Source organism: Gallus gallus, chromosome 1 (genome assembly GCF_016699485.2).
Source record: "Gallus gallus isolate bGalGal1 chromosome 1, bGalGal1.mat.broiler.GRCg7b, whole genome shotgun sequence".
NCBI lineage: Eukaryota > Metazoa > Chordata > Aves > Galliformes > Phasianidae > Gallus > Gallus gallus.
In genome coordinates this window covers 139,591,970-139,614,186 of record NC_052532.1, presented here as the reverse complement: position 1 = coordinate 139,614,186, position 22,217 = coordinate 139,591,970, and the positions used below count along the sequence as shown (strand labels likewise).

General features: G+C 39.6%; 1 long non-coding RNA gene across 1 annotated transcript; it reads right to left on the bottom strand.

The window, feature by feature from the left end:
* Window positions 1-1,601: 1,601 nt before the first annotated feature.
* On the bottom strand, window positions 1,602-16,976 carry LOC124417360. Its single transcript, XR_006932050.1, has 3 exons — window positions 16,908-16,976; window positions 6,953-7,033; window positions 1,602-6,460 (listed from the first exon to the last, which is right to left on the bottom strand). It is a non-coding gene; the product is annotated as an uncharacterized LOC124417360 (long non-coding RNA).
* Window positions 16,977-22,217: the final 5,241 nt, after the last annotated feature.

The following is a 22,217-nucleotide window of genomic DNA, read 5'->3' as shown; positions in this document are numbered from 1 at the left end:
AGAAACCAGATTAACGTGAGACAGCAGAATTTTGGTCAGTCTGAACAATGTCATTACTATCCTGCCATTCAGCTATTTACAAGCACAGATTGCTACAAACAGATTCAGATAACTTCTTTAGCGATTCTATTCCACAGATAGAACAATTTTTCAGTAAAAGCTTTCTTACTTGATATGAGCTTTGTATTCATTCAAGCAAAAGCAAGACAGAAAATAACTCATGTTTCACACATTTGTTTTGTATGTGAAATTCATTGCATTTCTCAGCCTGCTAAATGTGCTCTAGTATGCTTGCACTATCTGTGCCCTATAGCTCTACATGGGTAACGTTACAATAAGGGTCCAATTCTGTGTTCAGTGAACAGGGTAAGGAAAGCTCTTTCTAAATGAGCTTTTTTTTGAGTGGTGGGGGATGCAGTTGTTATTTATACATATTTTATTTTCAATTACCATGACTGAAAATACACAGTAAGGGACTTCTAGCAAACAGGATCAGAATGTAGAAGAAAATATTTAATATTCATGAGACTTTTATTATTTCAGAGAGTGTAAGGTATCTTAATTTAAGCATTTTGCTTAATGTAATTCGAAAGAAAACCAAAACTTCTTTCTATCATAGCTGAATACAAACTACAGAGGATGAATGCTCATACAGAAAAATATGAATCACTGCTCTAGGCTTCAGAGTCTCTGAAATTTCAAATTCGTTCCTGTAACTTAACAGGTCTGTCATTATTTATGTGGTGCCTGCCATTGTTGTGTAATGAAATACAATAGTCCTCAGATAAAGTTGGCTTTAAGGCTAGAAAAAAGTGCTTTCTAGTAAGCCTTTTCAAATATGTCCTTCATTCCTGCCAGGAATGACATTTAAATCTTTTACTCAGTTTATTTTACATTTTTCCTTTGGTTAAGTCAAATTTACAGGTCATGTCTATTTTTCAGACAATTTCATGAAACACTTTTGAATAGGAGAGTAAAAAGTGCTGCTTTACCTTAATGCTTGTGATGCTTCTATAGAAACTCTTTGAATTCAGAAAGGTCAATTTGAGATCAGGGGTTATTTCCGTAAAGAAAGAAAGAAATGTAATCGTCTATCTTCACAAGCCTAAGGTAAAATGGATTTCAGTCAGCATAACCATACTATATTTTCACTTGTGAGGATAAGTTCAACATAGCCTTCTGTAATTTTTTCCTTGATATCAAATCATTGACACTTGGCCAAATTCAATACACTTTACTTTCTTGCACTGCACTATAACACAGTGGAATAGTCTCAGGACAAAGCCACAGAGACAAATTTCTGTGATCTGAGCTGTGCTGGGGACTTGAGGAGAGGTGAAGAGATGTTTGAGTTGCTTTTCTACCATATGAGTTCAGAGCAATTGGGAGCATCGGGAAGCATGCTCCGGGTTACATCAACAACAAAATTCTTATCGGAGACAACAGAAGTTCAAAGAGATCAAGCTGCCTTCTCATAAATCCATCCTAACTTTAGACACCTAATCAAAGAGATAAGCTAGGAACTTTCCAAACTCATCTCCCTCTATAGCCAGAGGAGAAGAAAGCCTTCAGTCACACAGCAACTTGAGCTCTCTGCTGAAGGGGAACCCTCCGTGGTCTCTCTTGAAGCCAATGACAAACACACATCCAGCATGAACTCCTCAGTCAAACTTCAGGCAAGAAAAACCTAGACCTGAGCAACCAACCTTTTCCATAACTACATGTTGTGGTGTGGCACCCCGCCTCTGCTCTAAGGGAGAAGCCTCAAAGTGTTAAGTCTGTAGTGAAAATATGTCTGTGTTGGCAGGTGTTTGTTTAGAGGGAATTTACCCTTGATGGAAGTGATCTGAATGGCAATTCTACAAAATGAAGTTGTCTACTTCAACCAGCCTTTAGTGAAATGGCACTTCAGTTTCAAATTGCTGGAAACCAGTTTCTTTTTCAAGAAGGCCATGTATGGCTTGTTGTCAACAAAATAAAGGAGGTTTTTTTCCTTTTTTTTTTTCTTTCTTAGACCAGAGTGAAAGCACTAACTCAGCTGATTGCTTCCAATGACACTAAACGCTGACTAACACTGAATTCAACTTGCGTATAAAATAAGACAATTTGGAAAGTTATCGTATATTTGTCTGTCTTCTCTACTCCACATGAAGGCAAAACCTATCCATCAGCTAAACATCTAATACACATCTGTAACTAAGGGGAAAGATGTCATCAGTATGCTCAAATGACAATTAATGTCAAAAACACAGAAAACGTGAAAGTTAAAAAAAAATCCCTGAAAAGCACTGAAATGCACATTATAATTACTGTCCGTTCCTGCCATGATTCCTGAAAACTACCTGAAATGCATGTGTAACATTTCTATCCATAAAGTACACCTTTCACGATTTCCATTCCCCAAAATAAAGTCTTTTTTTTTCTGCAGTTTTGCAGAATGTAATTTAAAGATGTGATGCCTCCACTATTATAACAAAAAGAAAACCAACTGTGCTTGAAAGTCTAAGATCAAGAAAGGAGTAACATTATTCAAGAATACTGAAAATATAGCTTTATCTTCTTTTCATATACCAAACTACTGAAGCACAAACAGATGCAGCTTTGCACATCAAGGAGAAAAGTTTTTCCAGTAAAGACATCAGTTACAGGGGTTATTTTGAACAGTAAAATGGAACACAGTGTATAATGCAGTAAATATGGCATCTGATTGGAGAAGACGTGCATTCAAGAATGAACATTCTAAACAATGTCACCAGCACATAGAAAGCCAAAGTTAATATAAAAATGAAGAATCACAAGCACTGTCAAAAATATAATTTATGCTATTATGAATGAAACCAGCATTGAGGTGCAATATTCCAATATTCTCCTCACTATTTTTGTCAAACTGGATGGGAAGTAGGCAATATATAGCCACAAATCTTGAAAATCTTATGCTTAGATCAAATGTTTCATCCAATGATAAACTTATGAGGTAAATTTATGGAATTACAATGTTGATATGTCAAGAGCTAGCAATTCATAATTATTGAAGTGTAGTCCCTCATATTGTCTTGTCTTTATGCTCCTCTGTTCTTTTCCTGTTTTTTTTTTGGGGGGGGGGGGAGGTGTTTGTTTGTTTTATAGAATCGTATAATCACTAAGGTTGGAAAAGACCCACAGGATCATCCAGTCCAACCATTCACCCTTCACCAATGGTTCTCGCTAAACCATGTCCCTCAACACAACATCCAAAGTTCTGTTTTGCTAAATCATTTCTGTATTTCTTATAACTGTGCTTTGTGATACCACATTCATTTTTAGTATGACTCAGAGCCAGGTGGTTAAGCCTTTCTTTTTATTTACACATAAATTGATACAATCGGTAAGTAGACTTCATTGCAAGGTAGCAAATTTACAAACCTTTCCCTGGGTTGAAAAATCCTTCTGCATTATTCAGCTGTAATTCATGTAAAATAGACTCTCATAATTAGCATCTGGTGGTTGTGAGCAGTTGAAGGATTTTATCACCAGCTCTATTCTAGAAGTTTATCCAGTTGAGTTACATAGGTGAATACCTAAACCATATGGTGGAATTTGTTTCCTTCTTGAATGATCCAAGCACACATGCATACACATGCATGCACTTACAAATACACAATTCTCCCAATTCTGTATGTTCATCTATTTTATATATGCATTTACATTTAAAGACTTATTTATATATACTTGTAAATATTCAGATACATACACATACGCATTTGTACCTGCACATTCACACACATTCACATCTTGTCTGCTAAAATCAATTATTTTCATTAATTAAATTATTTCTCCGTCAGTTTGAATTCTCCACCATTTTGTCCATCTACTTCGCATTAGCATGCTTACAGAAAGGGGATGTCTCTTCTGGGAGTTCATGAAATGAAAAGGAAATCAAGATGTGATCAAAAATCACCAAGAACTCTGTGGGTCTTTTTCCCAGGTTACTGTCTCTCTTGCAGTCTTACATTGTAAGAACTCCTCCTGCAGCTCAAATTAACCAGAGTGCTATGCCATGACTCTTCAGGCAGAAAGGCACACATGCTTCTGTTACATAGTATGTGTATTACATGAGAAAATACCTTACCATTCTGTGTCTTTGAGAATGTCATGCATGATTCTCTTCCTGGCTCATATCCCATCTTAAACCCAAAGCATTTTCATCTTTTAAAGACACCATTGTTAGCTGGGGCACCCCAGGAGAATCAATAACCCCCTGTGGTAAATGCACACTTCTCTGGCCTGACATAGCCAGTCCATCAAACATTCCCCTGCTTAAAAGGAAAGCAGAATTCCTCTTCCCCGTCATTAAGTCAATTCCTCAAATCAATGTACATATATCAATTATGTGCAGAATAAATGAAATAAAGCAAATGCTTTAAAAGCAAACCTGGTATCCAGGCATAAGTCATGGCTAAAACATGAAGGAACCAATCTAGGACTGAGAGCCAGTGGGGCAGTATATATGCAGCATGCTGTGTTCAGAGGCAAAGGAGACACATGACTGTTCTCTCATCACTTGCCTTTTCTGCCTATCTGCTACATGGTCAGAGGGAAGCAATGAGAAGATGCACCTAGAGACAAGCAACGACTGGCAGCAATTAACTAACCTGATGGGGGATATGTCCATGATGGGGAATGGACAGTGGAACCCAATGTAGTGCTGCTAAAGAAGTGGTCAGGTTTCCAGCATGGCTCTGACCTGTGCTTTCTACCTATCCTCTCCCAGCCATGCCTGGCACCCATCCTTTGTAGTAGTCCATCTCTGCACCAAATCCACATGCCAGTTAACACGTGGCTACCCTGATTTTGACCTAAAGCCACAAGCATACGTGACTTGGGTCTGCTAACCTCAATGCCAGAAAACTGTCCCAGCATATTTCATTTGCTGGTCTAGATGTATCCATACAAAGATAAATGTGGTGAGGTCTTTTTGCAGGCTTTTTTTGTCATTACCCTACCCAGTGTCTATCAAAGTACACAATATTAGGTCAAAGATTTTCTAGGATTAGTTTTTAGTGAACTTGTCAGCTGCACAGCTGAATGGACTGAGCATGGAGAGAGGTTCCAGCAGTCATACCTGCAAGGACATTGCATATGACTTTGAGAAGGGATTAATCAAAAATGGCAGCAATGAGAAATGGCAGAAGTGGAATGTCTGAACTGAGTGATGGGTCATCACCCTAAATTATCTTGATCCTTACATCAGAGGGAGCAGGAGAGGAGGAACCTAAAAAAATGATATAAAGGAAAAGAACAGTCATCTCTTTTCCCTACACATTATGTGAGCTACTTAGGAGTATCTAAAACAAATGTATAAGAGGTATCCCAGTTCTGCACTTCAGGTACGTAGCTTCCCTCAATCTGAAATACGGGCGAACTTACTGCTAGTGTGTACGAGTTATGTAAAGGCAATTCTCCACCCTATCCTTCGAGAGCAGAACACTAGAAGAAGAGACTATCTGAAAAGCAAAATCTGACAACGACAGCAACAAGGGAAACAGTATTTATAGAAGATTGTGTAACATGCGTTTGAATGAGAGACTTATAATCTCACAAATAAACTGTGCTGCTGTCAGATTTCATTATTTCATTCTGAGTCTTGCAATTTTTAGTGTTTCTTAAAGCCGCCATCTGAGCTAATGATATGACTATGTTGGCTTACTTTTTAAAAAAAGATGTAAGAATAGAGTCTTGGCTGCAAAGAAAAGCTTAATTTAACTCACATTTTCCTCTATGGTGAAAAATATGTAAAATTACTTAATTTGGGAGCTGTAAATTGCATTTCGTATCTTGATTGGTAGCATGATTTATCAACTGGGAGTTTTTACATTTTTGCCACTTAGAAGTCTGAAAACACCAGAATTAACCACATATAAACTCAAGATCCTAAAAATGTTCTGTAGAAGACTGGGTTTATTATTAAATATTAAGACAAAGTGAGTATTTTTCAGAACCCTTTGCATGCTCTCAGAAGTACATTACCTCCCTCCATTTGTGTTGCTGTATGTTTCTCTCAGTTCCCAGAAATCTACCCAAAAATACATTTTAAAATTGCATCTATAAAGAGTAGGGATGGCAAGTTACAGCTCCATCTAAGCAAAGGCATACAACTAATGACTCTTCAAAATGAAGCTGTAGAGATGCATTCCTGAAAAATGTCAGCTCCTTGCACGCTGCAACTCTCAATGTGACCTGACTGAAAGCCCACTGAAGCCAAAGCAAAGGCATTCATTGACCTGGATGTCCTTTGTACAATGTCTCTGCAGTCATGAGGGCACTTCTTCATTCAAAGAGGGGAAGTAAAGATGGTTTTAGTGAATTCCTTTAAAACAGATGGAGAATTTGTTGCGAGTCGGCTGTTTCAGATTTGTGCAGCTCAATTCACAGCATTTTTCCTTTATGAATTTCCTCCTTACAGGGGATGTGCATAGTGCTTCTGGAACATAAAGAAATAACAGCTCTCTGCACCATCACTGTTTTCTTGCATTCATCTCACTGTACACATCTTTGTCTCCATGGGGCCAGCTTACTGGGTAGGAGATCTCCCCTCATTCCAGGTGGAAATAAACCATTATGCTAAAGGAGGCGGGGATTTTAAGAGTATCTGAATATAACAAAATCATTTCTCCTTGCCATCAGTTCATAAAATACATGTATGACAACAGTGACCAATATTTGTTCCTCCACAGCAAATGAAGTATAGCATTATATCAGATGTGCATCTCAAGTAAAACATCTAGTTTAAATGCCCATTTGCAGGTAAAATTGAAAAATGGTGGGCTAGAGCTCATTGTCACCTGTCTTGCATTTTTTTTTTTTTTACTAAAGGAGGTTGGATCAAATTGGATATAAACACAGCTGGAATTTGTATGTAAGGCTTAGTTTCTTTTCATCTCTGCATTTCATCAGTACTTTCCACATTTCTTACCTGTAGGATTTCAGAGCATTTTGTAAGCTGACCCACAGTTCTGCCACAGCATACGCAGGAAGGTAGCAACCAAACATCAGACTACAGCATCAGTTGATAACCAAGAGGGAAACAAGAGAAAATTGGCCCAAAGTAACCCAGGAGAAGTGAAACTCTCACCTACTCTCACATTCAGCCTTCTACAGCTTCAGATTTTATTGATCAGCTGAAGCAAGCACACTGAGCAAATAAATGATTCTTTTCTTCCTTAGAAGGAAGAAATGCTCTTGTTTGTCAGGTTTTCTAACAAAGTATTTTGTTACCTCAAAAACGTAACAAGGAACCATAACATGAAGTCCATGGAAATCCCTCTTCTGCAACAACAGATGATTTCAAGTTTTGCCCTGAGATGTTCTTAAATGCTCACTTGATGACTTCACTTTTCTCACAATATTCTATTCCAGTAATTTTTAAAGAAAAAAAGAAAACATTAAAAAAGGGATAGCCTTTTTTCTCCTTTCTCTGTCCATTAAATGACTGATTTCAATTTAATGCACTGAAGGTCTTTGAAATTCAAAGGTATGTTTCTCTTCCTATCCGTAATGGGATAATAGCATATACTAATGCATATGCATTTGCTCTTTAAGTCACAATTCCATAAAAATAGCAAGTTGCAAACATTATCACTTTATAATTATTGTGCAATTAGACAAAAGACATACAGAGACAGGCACACGGAGAGGAGGGAATACAAAGACACTCAGTAATACAAGCTTTTTTCTTCTAGACTGTACAAAGTTCCATTTATAGTTTGTGTATGTCATAAATTCGTCCCTTCAAACATCTCCAAAAAAAAAGAAAAAGACCTAAAACCTGGCAGTGCTTATACAGCTTATTTGCCCCATCATTAAACCTTTCACCTAATACCCAGCAAAAAAAAAAAAAGCACAACATCCTAGCCTGGTCATACAAAACGTACAACAAATTAGTTTTAAAAAGAAGCACTTTAGCACTAGCAAACACCAGCAATCTGCTCTGGAGCTGTCAGCAAAGGACATTTTAGACGTTAAAGTGCATTACTGGATAGCAATAGTAAACGGCTGCATAGAATGTCACTGGTCATCATTGCCATTTAATCATTTTCTTTCCCATTTGCAAAATGGATAAATGAACATTTTCATGCTCTCAGAGCAAATTGTATAATTCAAAATTGATAAAGTAGTTTTAAATAGTTTTCATTAAAAAAATTGTTTTGATCCACTGCAACACTTCAGCTACATATAACCACGGTATACTTCTTGTATTTTCTTTAATTTAGCTCACTCCAAATTGAAAACAGAATTCTATTCCTCACAATTACAGGCTCACTGCATTGTAGTAGAATCAGGGGGTTTAACTCACAGTTATACCATGCTGGAACTCATGTCTGCCTCCATCTTTAACTTATACATTTATGAACAGCACAGACTTCAACTAATACTCAGGTATGCCACTTTTATTATCACTGGAGAACAATCACGTAGTGCTTAAAAATACATGTAATAGAACATTTCTTTTGCACTGAGTATGGCCCTTGATGTCTAGTTTTGGAATGGATTCCCAGATACGCAAGTGACTTATCCAACTGGGAGCCTACACACCTATTTCTCTTCCATATATTCCTATCCTTAACTATGTCTTAATACAAAAGGCAATACACTGCATCAATGTGTGCATGTGCAAAAACATAATTCAGGGTGCCTACAAGGATCTCACTCAAAAAGGAAGAAAAGTGTGGAGATGGAGACAGAATCAAAGAATAATTGAATCCTTATTGTTGGAAGGGACCTTTAAAGATCATCTAGTCCTACTCCCCTACTCCCCATACTACAATGAACAGGGACATCCACAGCTAGATCAGGTTGCTCCAGGCCCTGATCCAGCCTGGCCTTGAAAGTCTCCAGGGACAGGGCATCCACTGCATCTCTGGGCAACCTGTGCCAGTGCCTCACTATCCTCATTGTAAAAGACTTTTTCCTTAAACCCAACCTAAACCTAGCCTCTTTGAGCTTGAAACCATTTCCCCTTGCTCTATCACTGCAGAACCTCCTGAAGAGTCTGCCCCGTTCTTTCCCATAGTTCCCCTTCACATACCGAAATGCGTCTGTCAGGCCACCTCAGAGCCTTCTCTTTCCCAGGTTGAACAGCCCCAGCTTTCTCAGCCTGTCCTCACAGGAGATGTGTTCCATTTGTTCCATTCCTTGGATCAGTTTTGCGGCCCTCCTCCGGACACCTCCACCTATGTCTCTCTTGTGCTGAGGACTCTGCATCTGGATGCAGTACTCCAGATGAGATCACACCAGCACAGAGCAGAGGAGCAGGATCACCTCCCTGACCACACTTCTTATGACACAGCCCAGGATTTTTAAAGAAAGGGAGAAAGGAAGACCTGGGGAACAGGCTGGTGAGCCTCACCTCTGTGCCAGGAAAGATCATGGAGCAGATCCTCACAGAAACTATGTTAAGGCACATACAAGATAAAGTGATTTGAGACAGCCAGCACAGCTTCACCCATGAAAACCTAATGAAGTTCAATCAGGCCAAGTACAGGGTGCTGCACTTTGGTCAGGGCAGTCCCAGGTATCCATACAAACTGGGGGAAGATCTCCTTGAGAGCAGTCCTGCAGAGAAGGACTCGTCGGTCCTGGTAGACGAGAAGCTGGACATGAGCCAGCAGCGCGCTCTTGCAGCCTGGAAGAGCAACTGTGTTCTGGGCTGCATTAAAAAGGGGGAGTGGCCAGCAGGGAGAGGGAGGTGATTGTCTTCCTCTACTCAGCTCTTGTGAGGACTTATCTGGAGTACTGCGTCCAGGCCCAGGGCCCCCAGTACAGGAAGGATGTGGAGCTCTTGGAGCAGGTCCAGAGGAGGGCCACTAAGATGATCAGAGGGCTGGAGCACCTCTCCTCTAAGGAAAGGCTGAGAAAACTGGGCTTGTTTAGCTTGGAGAAGAGAAGGCTCCAGGGAGCATTCTCCATTGATGACATAAGTGGCTCTTCCATTGACCACTAATGCAGTGACACCATCATAAAGACCACTGGGTTTGTCAAGCAGGATTCACCCTTGATGAAGTCATGCTGGTTCCCCCATATTACCTCCCTGTACTCCATGTGCTTTTGCATAGCTTCCAGGAGGATGTGCTCCATGATCTTTCCCAGAACAGTGGTGAGACTGACAGATTGGTAGTCCCTGTGGTCATCCTTTCTACCCTTGTCAAAAATGGATGTGATGGATTTTTCCAAGGACTTCACCTGATTGCCACAACTTTTCAAATATCATTGGGAGCATCTTGGAATGGATCAGCTAACTCCCTCAGGATTCTGGGGTTCATCTCATCAGGACCCATAGACTTGTGAATATTCGGGTTCCTCAGGTGATCACAAACCTGATCTTCACTTACAGTGGTAGGGACATTGCTTCCCCAGTCCCTTCCTACCAAACCAAACATTTAAGGGCTGTGTAGCAAGCAGCTATCAGAGAAGACCAAGGCAAAAAAGTTAAGTATCTCAGCCTTCTCCTTGTCTGTTGTTATTAGCTTGCCTATGTCACTCACTAGGGGGGGAGTATGCCCTTCTCACCTTTCCTTCTCTGGTTGAGGTACCTGCAGAAGCCTTTCTTGTTTTTCCTAGCATCCCTTGCCAAGTTTAGTTCAAGCTGAGCTATGACTTTCCTGACCCCCTCCCTACACAGCCTAGCAGCTTTCTTATGATCTTCCCACAGTACCTGCCCCTGTTTTCACTGCCTGTGCATTTTCTTCTTCCTCTTCAGTTTGACCAGCAGGTCTCAGTTCAGCCATGCCGATCTCTCTCCTTCCTTTTCTGGTTTGCTACACCTGGGGATGGAGAACTCTTGCACTGAGGAAAGCTTTCTTAAAGATCTGCCTGCTCTGCACCCTTACCCATGAGGACAGTTTCCCAGGTTTTTCTGTTTGTTTTGTTTTTATTAACTGCCTGAAGAGCTGGAAAGAGATGGGAAACTGCTGCAGTTACCAGCCTTGAATGAAAGGAACACAGACACCTGGATTGGCACACATCCACACAGCACCACATTGTTTTTACCAAGAACACTGATTCACCCATTCTACTTTGGAGACACTGGAAGTGGTCAAAAGACAGAAAATACTTCTAGGAATTCACTTTGAAGCATTTTTCCATTCAAAATGAAACAAATAATCCTCCCTCTCTCCCCAAAACATAGGAGGAAAAGATATGAAGAGCTTAATGAATCACTGCTCTTTCTGCCCAGAGTCAGAGACTGGAGTTGCTGAGAGTTCACTGCTGTCAGTGCTACGCAGAATGAGAAATGCTACCACTGCTGCAAACATGAACAGCTCTGCCAGAGGGAAGCGCAGCTGATTAATCAACTTGTTATTACCCGAACTGATTAAACAATGAGACATCCTGGGGTTTTGCTGTCTGTCCTGATGAGTGCTCATCATAACTATTAGTACAAAACCCCAGCACGTCTCCTCTGGGAGTAAACTACCTTCTAATGTTTTTCCTCTAAAGATTAATTCCATTGTTATGGAACCTGTGTATTAAAGGAACTATAAACTAATCATTAGTCATTTTCAAACAATTTGACCTTTCCAGCTTTGACTAGTGGAGTGTTTTTGGAAGAGGTCTCATTCAGTTTCCCTTATTCAGATAAGCTGGTTTACTTCAACAAATAGAAAAGGGATTGATACGTCTGCAGCATTGTGTTAATTTCTAAAGCAGAAAATGTGGACATTTTTTAATGAACTTTTTTTTTCCTGAGGTAATGTTTAAAGGATTAGCAGCTGTGGAAACTGCGAAAACCTTTGCTTTGTTCCACCAAATGACCCAAACCTCTGCCTAACCTCCAGTACAATAAGCTTGCCCATTGAACTTGAGTGCTACCTGCAAAGGGAAACAGTTTTTTTAAATATTCACTTAAAAAAAAGAGATTAAACAGTGTACATGTTTTATGTTAATAAACAATTTCTGAATTAGAACGACAAAAAATTCTGGGTAAACCTGTATAAAAATCTAAAAGTCGTGTTTGAACAGTATATTCCTTACATGCCTGAGATGGGGGTTCCCTTTTCTATCTATCCGGTTTTTAGTATATGACTGCTCATATGTCTATGGCAATCTTTCTGGTTCAGAGCGCAAACTTGAATATTTCACCCCTGAATTACTTTCTTTTGGGGGGGGGGGGGGGGGAATACAGGTCATTCAACAACTCTATTTTTTGACCCATTGGTCACAGTATAGCCTCATCTGTGTTAGGAAATGCCAGTTCTATGTTTTCCATCAAGACCATTCACAGCTTCCTCTCATCATTGCTTGTGAGATTCCATCTGACTGAAACCAAAGACAGGAAAATGCAATTTCTTCCAACTTTGTACTCAGATTTTTTTTCCCCACCTGATTTTCAGTAACAACAGCTTTTAAATGTTTAACAGCTTTGTTAGCTTAAATCTTATATACATTAATTTCAATTCACAGCTGGTTTCAAGAATAAGTGTGTTTTTTAATCTATTTAAAACCTTCTAGCTTCCACAGAAAAGAACTTAAAGATAGTTCCACATATGAGAATTCTGAAATAATTTTGGGTGGATTCATCAATGAGTCTTCTGCCATGTGCAACTTCTGGATTTATTCTTGCTCACTTCCTAAGTTTTCCTGATATGTATGCAGGTCAGAGTAAACATTCCCATAAAAGCTCCCAAGCCGAGCCCTGGAGCACAAAGAGTACAAAGAGAAGCTGGCCAGCTCCAGCCCTCCCAACATTATGGCAGCAGACTGTGGTTCTCAGTGCTACAGTTCCCCACAGGGCCATACATCCCAATACAAAAGCCTGCAAGGTTCGGGATTTTTTTTTCCCTCCTATACTTTAAAGGTGTGCAATAGCCTAGAGAATTGACATGACAGAGTCTGTTCATTCATTGATTACAAACTACCAGAGGCAACTGCTAAAATTTGTTTAGGTTCCAAATACTGCTGGAATCTTCTGGGTTATTTACAAGGCTAAAATACACCTAAAGATTTGGAAGTATCCATTAGTTAAACTTTCCAGTAAGCACATAAACCAAATGGCATTTCTTACTGGCTGCCTAAAACAAATAGGAGCTCAGCACATGGTTTTTTTGTAGCTGCAGTTCTTTAGATGTTTAAGCTGTGTCTAAACACCTGCATATATTTAGGGTTGTGAATGTCACACGATCATAATATTTGTCTTTATACATCTTCCCCAAGAAAACAGCCATACATGCCTCATCACATACCCACTGTAGAACATGCTCACAAAAGCCCAGTCATATACTGGGTGATTTTGAAGTGCATCTGAAAGCTACGAGAACCAGACTATTACCTGGTTATGTACACTGGCTATATACCTGGCTATAAACACAGGCATTAACCATATACTGATCCACTGAAAAGTCTTTTGACATCATCTACCTAGGAAAAGCTGGCAATCTCTTGACTGCAGAACAAGATTTGCAGTTTACGCACAATTCAGATAAACTGAAGTAATCTCCATTTAAGACAGATTTTATATCCCCCTAGAATAAAAAGAGATATCCAGATATTTTTCTCCATTAAAAAAGTTCTTAGGAGTGGAACTTCTATTTCAAACCTCCACTCTGTGAAACAATCTCTTTTGATTGTATTGTTGGCAATTTATAATATGATTACTGATTATCTTTTAACATTTTTTATAAGATTTCTTTCAACTACAATTGCAGAATTTTAAAGCATGGATAAGGCCTGTATAAAATCAGCTGCAGTGACTAAAGTCTAGAGATTTCAGTTACCTATGCAGCAGCTGACACACAGTTTGAAAGCACAAGCTAGAAAGTCCCCCTCCTGCCAAAAAGTACTGCCAGCAACATTTCATTATTTGTTTGTTTTCTGATCAATAAAATCTATTGGCAGACAAGCTTTTGCAGCTTCCAGAACATCAATACAACTAGTTTAACTTCAGATACTGGTTGACTTCAGATGTCAGAGCTCCCACAGTTGTTGAGAGTCAGGCATTAAAAAGAACAGATACAATCCTAAGCCCAAGTGTTAACAAAGCCTGTTGGCATCCCAGAGGAGATTAGGTTGCTGATCTTGTAAGGATCAGCTACTTACTTAGTGATGTTTACACTGACATTGATGTAGTGACATCCTGATCTAATTACATGTCAATAAACCACAGTCCTCATGCCCCGAGAAGATCAGAAAAGGATTACAAGAACTCCACTGCCAATTTCTAAAGCCTAGGGAAGCAACCTTGTGATTTAATTACCATGAATTCAGTAACTGCAAACCTATTGTTTTAAATGGGCCAAATATTTTTGTTATTAGACTGTACCACTCCCTTTAATTCCTTCACCTTCAAGTTTTGCAAACCTTCTACATTCAATTCACTGCTTTAACACACACTTTGGAAACTAGTTTGGATGTCTCTGGGTCTCTCATTTATGTCTAGAATCCCCGTTTTTATTTGAGTCTAAGCACATTTAAAAGTTTTGCCTTGAACCTTCCTTGGCATGCTGCCAAAAGCAACTTCAGCACTACCTTAACCCCAGCCATCCATGTGTGTGTGCCTGTGCGTTTATCTCCTTAATAGCAACATCAGCAGCCGGATCTACACTGGAGCGTCAGGGATGCTGGGATGACTGCTCCCGAGCAAGAAAAGGCAGAATTATCATCCTAAAGATGGCAAAAGGCAATTTTGCCTGAGCTGCAAGGAAAATTCACTATAGCTTTGCTGTAAATGTGAGGAAGGTTCATGTCTGTAGTACAAACATCAGCACTACCATGCATCTCACTATAGATACACCCCAAGGACCAGTAGACATTTAAAAGCTTGATTGAATCTTCCTCGCATGTAGGTGGGATATTGCTTATGGTCTCACTAGAAAAAGTAAGCTACTATTATACTAGTGAGGTGCTTCTGTCCAGGCAAAACCCAACAACACAATTATCTCCCAGTATGAGGTGCCCACAAGTGTTCTGCACTACCCCAAGCAAGATGTTTTGCCTGCTTCATTTCTCAGACACTGGAAGAAGAGGGAGAACAGGACAGGACAGGGAGCCTAGATGGTCTGTACAATTAATCTTCGTAGAGTTTTGAATACTATTTCTGTTTGAAAAAGAATAAATTATATTGTGTGCTGTGCTCTGTGGTGCAGGGGTGAGCAAGATGACTCCCAACTGAAATTATTCTGTGATTGTATGTCAAGTGGTGAAATCTATACAAAAATACATACTTCTTTTCTCCTGTTCCTCCAGCTTTCCCTGGTCTTTTATTTCATCATTTTATTCACTCTTCAAGTAAAATACTAGGTAGTGATATATAAAGCTTTCATTATGATATCCAAAGGTGCACTGCTGTTTCACATTACTGGAAAGGACACAGTCTTCAAGAGCAGTTGAGTAACTTAGAAGTCTAAGGCCCACTTTTAAAAATGACTTATGCTCTTTGAAAGTCAATGCTGTAGTGCCTTTCCATGGGAGATGACAGCTTTCAAACATTTTCTCCAATGCAACAAATTGAAAATAAAGGAGTTTAATAGTAAGCTTTTGAATGATGAAAGCACTTGGGGAGGGGTGGAGGATATGGATGACATTGAAACCTGACTCTGAGCGTTTTAGTGGTTTTGAAGACAAATACGTTTTTACTGAACTAGGTCCTAGTGTGACCTTAACTTGATTTGATATAAAAACACACTAAGGATAAAAATATAAATAACTGGATTCAACCCTAGTAGATGTTTACCAGCCTCACTGGATTTACACTGGGGATAAGCATGGTTATTTCCACGTATGTGAAATAGGTTCTTTCCACATATACTTCCCTTCTGCATACCTACAGCCCACTCCGTAATAGTAGTAATAACACCAAGCACTTAATGCTTTCATCTTCAAAGCTCTTTGCAAATACTACCTGATAGGAGACACTCTGATTTAAAAAAACCAACAAATTTCTTGGAAGAATAGTTAGATTTGGTCATACACCAGACGAGCTTTCATAAACTCAGTATTCAAAATTCACAATAGAAAAGTGAAAATATTATGCTGCAAGTGTACCTAGATTTCCTCACTGCAGACTAATGACAGCTCAGAATACCCCTAGTGAAGAGTACTGCATATCTCCCTGACGATAAAGCTGTTTGATGCTGCAGGATACTAAGCTACATGCCCTTACGTCAACAACACACGCAAGCTTTCATTCACACTTCAGCATAAGCATCTTCAGTTTTCCAGGCAACATTCACACTATTTCACTAAGTAGCCAGTGCAGCTGCTCTGATTACTCTGAAGACTCCTGTTTTGTGGGCTTTTTTTATTTTTTAAGTATCTTCAAGAACATAGGCTCCTAGAAGCAACAGCTCTGGTAAGTTCTAATCAGGGAACCAAAGCACATGATGTGGATACCTGCTCTTCTCTGAGCATTTGCTCCTCTAAAGCCAGTTAGCTGCTGTAGGCTTTCCTGAGAGCTGCAGGGTCAAAACTGGTAGAGACTGTGGACCAAGAACTGTTCCAGACTCTTTAAAAACAAAGGGGAGTTGGGGGACAACTGTTTGTGCTCAGTCAGAAAATGCCAGCACAGAAAGAGTAACAACACAGTAATTACTCTGTGCTTTATTCACTGCCTGAACAGCAACAAAAACCTATGAAAACCATTTCCAGCTTGTCTGTTTTAAATGAGAAACATGAACAAAAACACCTGATTAAAGGAAGAAAAAAATATAATCCAGAAGAAAGTATTGTACTGAACATTTAACTTTTGATGTTCTTCAGCCTCAGTATCAAAAGGAATTGTTTAAGTACACACACAAGTCTGGTAGAAAAAAAAGCCAGTTTTGTAGTAGCATAGGACCTCATAAGCAGTGAAATTGCTTCCAATAAACACTTTGTAATGCCAGGCAAGGTATCATAGTAAATGTCAATAATAACACCATAGGAAAACGTTAACTCACCTAACTGATAATATGGTCTCCAGCTCCTGAACATTCCCCTTCAAAACACAGCACACAGCCAGAAGACCCTCTCTCATGGGAGACTAGCCCTTAAATGAGCCCTGGGAGGGGTGGACCCTGGTCCTCCCAATTCCAGTCACGTGGGAAGCATAGGTGAATTGTTTGCACCTGTGCTCCCTGGGCCAGCCACTCCCTTTACCAGGTGCTCGATCACCAGTTCAGGCCTGACATAAGAGTTCCCATACACAGAGGAAGTACTTCCAAAAAAAAAAATCCTTTTCTTATATGCTGTAGTATACATTGCATTTAGTTCTGTAACCATGTAAGCTTTGTTCAGCCACGCAGAATTCTCCTTAATACTCCCTATGTTAGCTCAGTAGAAGGATGGTAATGTGGGGCTGTAGTTTTCCCATTTCTTCCTGTCTTTATAGAATCTATGGTTTCTTGCAGTTAATGTTTACCTTCTGGGGGTTTTCCCGTGAAGAAAGGGAGCTGCGTTACCAGTCTATCTTCTCCCAGACACATAGATTAAATGTTCAATGGATATGTTTTATTATCATCTGCATCAATCTAATTAGCTTCACCCTCTGCCACAGTTAAGTAAGAAGCTGTAACGTATACATGAAGAACATCAATGGGAAGGAAGCGTAATGGTGATGGAGACTACATCAAAAAAGGAACATCATTTAAAAGGCTAATATACTGCATTAAGCTCAGAAGCTGAACCCTGATCTAAATTCTGGGCTCAATATATCCATTTGTCTAATTTCCTTGCTTCTGAAATTAAGCATTATATAAATGTGTCATAGTGCTCCAGTTGTTCATCTCTTAAGAAATGAAAAGCTCTGAGTCTCATTCTGCATATTTAAAGAAAAATAAATTGCAATCGAGATATAGCGCTGACTAAAATGGGACACAGTGTTTATTTAAAGTGGTTCTGCTTTCACCGAGATATGGGTAGCATTAGGATATAGCCTGCAAAATTCCCATCTTCTCCAGTACAGTGAGAATACAACATTTCATTACAAAATTAGAGTGCAAAATAAATTTGTGTACCCTTTGTACAGGCGGTGCTTCGGTCATTTTTTAACTGTATTGATTTGGTTTGCTCTGTAAGATCATAAATGTTTGTAGGCTTTTTCTCTATTGTATGTTACAGGATATTACAAGTAGCTGCTAACCAAAGCCCAAAAAAGTAGACTTTTCTGTGAGCACTCGGAACTACAAAGCCACTGCTGTCAGTTCATGCACACAACTTCACAATACCATCTAGAATGTGAGAGAGATTTGCAGCATTTGAAAAAAAAAACAACCAACAAAAATCACAGATTTCAATTAATTCCCATACTGTCATGATTTATCACACTTATTCTACTAACCCACCTTCCATTAGCACAAGATATGATGCTTGTTAGCCTTAGTTAGCTTGTTAGTCCTCCTTGGCAGTGCGATGAGCTATGCTGTGAGGATGCTTTGGAAATGTAAGGAGTCATGCTTCAGCCATGGAGCCTGGTCTCCAGCAAAGACATTTCACTAGGAAGGGTCATGGGCAACTGACTAAGTGCAGGTTTCAGTTCAACACAGAAGAGCTGCCATTTTTGTATCTGACAAAAATGCCATTTTTGTATCTTCAGGTCTTCAAAGCTCAGGGGGATGCCAGGAATCCTGAGAAAGGTTCTTTGCCCAAGAAGGAGCAGCAAAGAGGGAAGTCAAAAAAGAGCAATTATGTGGGTTAAAGTAGGAAGTTATGAAAAGAGGCTTATAAATCGATTGTTATTGGCTATTTCAGTGGGTGCTACTAGAGGTCATAACTTGCTGTGGGGAAAGAAATGTTATTTTTGTGTAACAACAAGATATTATTACTCTAAAGATATCCAACGAGGTGCCAGGGAGCTCTGACACAAGATAAGTTCCTGCTTGCAGAAATGAAGACCTGCATTTCTTAGTAACATCAGGACATGTACTTGTACAAACTAGTTCTGCGTTTTGAATGATAACCAGAAGGAAAAGTTAACTACGAGAAGCTATCACAGCATATCATAGTAGGTAAAAATTAAACAAGAATGGGAGGAGAACAGGGAGTGGATAACCAAGCAGTAATCAGGAGCAAGATATCCAATTAAGTGAATTAGAAGCATCAGATAGGCTGTAAACCCCAGAGTACTCAACCAATGAGGAAATGGAGGACGTAATTCGCACTGGGAAGGAGGAAATTTAAGCTGTTGTGTCTTTCCGGTCCCACACATCTTGTTCTTAAGGTAGCTTGCACTTGCAAAAACTGTGAAATAAATTGTGATTCATAGTGAATTCTGCTTGAGCCTGGACTACTGAACCCGAGCATTTCTCACATTGCTTGTAAGTTTCTCTGAAAGACGTTGAACTTTAACTACTGCATATCCTTGGAAGTTGATCCAATAGTAGAAGACTTTCCCTGGTGTCAGAATCCCAGCCATCATTTTTGATTCCACTCGCAGCAAAGGTCAGCAGGTTCTCTGCAATGTTAGAGTGGGAGTAAATGAGAAAATCTAGTATGTAGCTCCTTAGCAATAGTTACAATTAAATATAAGATAACCAAGAAATCAGCTCAAAAACCACATCCCTGTTTTCATTGCTTAATTACTGGCTCTCATCATCATAGCTTTGTTGGAATGATTGCAGGAAGTTTTCTCCAAAATAAAGTCTGAATGCGGTCTGTGGATAATTCAGTCTAGAAACTATTTCCAGTAAAACTGCACTACCTTTGGCTCCTGTTGTTCTCTATTATCTTCCAACTGTATTTCATCCGGTTTTGCATCTGCAGCTCAGCACCCTCATGTACTTTCATATTACGTTCCGAGGCATAAAAACATGCCTTTGTGGATTACAAGTTATCTACAAGTATTAGAAAAGACAAAGGGTTTCTGAATGCAGAGGAGGGTTTTGTAGTACCTGAGTGTAATGAAGAGATCAACTGAGCTGTTACATCAGAACGAAGATGATGGGAGGCTAACAGAGAAAACTGAGCAGGCCACCACTCTTTATTGAACTAGCTGTATGGTGCTGCACAGCCAAAAACAGTGTGCATGAAGAAATGTGAGGAGCAGCCCCAAAGTCTTTGTGATGATCATTCATTCCTGTGGAGTTTACACAAGCCAGTAGGATTCTCCACTAGTTCATAACCCCTGCACAGTTGTGCAAGACTTGCACAGACTGCCTAGAAACTAGAATGCTGCCACTGCCTCTCTTTACAATTCTCAAGTCATCCAAGTAGAAATTCAGGCAGTGGCTTCATAGAGACCTAGAGATAGAATTGTAGTTTCTCCTATAGTCTGTGGAAAGAAAAAAGATGTTTCAAGAGGATAAGTCAGTTCACTTAAGATCTGAATTGGTTTCTGACCTGCATATTTATCTCCACTGCTTAAGAAGGAGCACTGCCCTAAATTAGTTATGTCAGCTAAGTACTAAATTTAAATGGGATGAATTTGGAAAAAAAACAAGAATAGTCATCCGTATTAAGTAGCTGGACCAACATTTTAGTTCATCTTCTCTTGTACGAAATGATGTGCTGGAAAACATCAAAGCATCAAACTAATAGTACAAAGGAATGTGTACATCTTCACAGAGCCTTCCTTCATAGCCTCTTCCTGCACAGGAGGATGGCATGGTTTGTACTGCTGCCCAGAGAAGAAAAAAGTGTTTGCTAAGTTAATAATTGCAGTAAGCAGAGGGAAATTGCAGAGAATAGCAGAGGTAGAGGTTTCATAGTGGCAATGGGCCACAGTCTTATTTAAATGAAAGATAATCTAAAAAAAAAAAAAAAAAAATCCACCTGTGTCAATGATTGTACCAAAAAATACTTTCAAAATGTTTTCTTCTCTGCATACAACCTCCGAGTTTGACAGAACTGCAAGCCTTTGAGTTGGCAGTGCTTAAGATTGAGCAACAGAAGCATCTCACCATTAAATCCCATGTTCTAAGAAAAAAGAGGAGAGGAGAGGAGAGGAGAGGAGAGGAGAGGAGAGGAGAGGAGAGGAGAGGAGAGGAGAGGAGAGGAGAGGAGAGGAGAGGAGAGGAGAGGAGAGGAGAGGAGAGGAGAGGAGAGGAGAGGAGAGGAGAGGAGAGGAGAGGAGAGGAGAGGAGAGGAGAGGAGAGGAGAGGAGAGGAGAGGAGGGGGGGAGGGGAGGGGAGGGGAGGAGAGAAGAGAAGAGAAGAGAAGAGAAGAGAAGAGAAGAGAAGAGAAGAGAAGAGAAGAGAAGAGAAGAGAAGAGAAGAGAAGAGAAGAGAAGAGAAGAGAAGAGAAGAGAAGAGAAGAGAAGAGAAGAGAAGAGAAGAGAAGAGAAGAGAAAACCAAGTATCCAAAGTGATGACCTTAAAAGAGGAAGAAGCAAAGGAAAACAGTGTGGGAAAAGAGGTTTTTCAAAAGCTAAGGACACACTGCACTGTGGTCATTTACTTATAATTAAGGCATTGTCTCTACAGCAACAAAGAGAACGTGAATTTTCTCAAGCAAGAACAGACCTGTTTACTCCTTTTTTTACTCACAGTCTACTTTTGCTTGTGATTTGTATACTTTTTATGGCTCAATATTTACAAAAAGACTGCAAAATTAAAAGAGATCCCACAGTTACAGAAGACAACATAATTATAAGGGTCAACTTGATCAGACATATAATCTTCAGAAACCTGCAGGTTTGCCTAATAAAATATTTATATCATTCACTGTTGGACACCAAGTGAGAGCAATGGAAATTAATTCCTCAGGTGTAACTTTTCAGCACATGTGAAAATGTCAAAGAAATGTCGTATATGGGAAGATTTGAAGAGGAAGCCAGTATTTCTCTCTTTTTCTTCCTTACATGACATAATTGCAAATTAAGTTAGCACTCTCTTTGAGGCACACTGACATTTCATATTTTACTGTCAAAGGATTTTTCTTTTTATACTCAGCATATTTGCAGTTGATCATAAATTTGTGTAAAACAAGTCAATATCTCTGGAAGTTCAAGATTCACATACATATTCTCAGCTACAAATCAAACATTGATGTGCCCAGTGGAAACCATTTGTGCAACCATAGGACAGACACAACATCAGAATAATGGAATTCACAGAATCATAGAATCATAAAATGGCCTAGGCTGAAAAGGACCACAATGATCATGTAGTTTTGATCCCCCTGCTATGTGCAGGGTTGCCAACCACTAGATCAGGCTGCCCAGAGCCACATCCAGCCTGGCCTTGAATGCCTCCAGGGTTGGGGCATCCACAACCTCCTTGGGCAACCTGTTCCAATGCTTCTGTGTGAAAAATCTCCTCCTAGTATCCAATCTA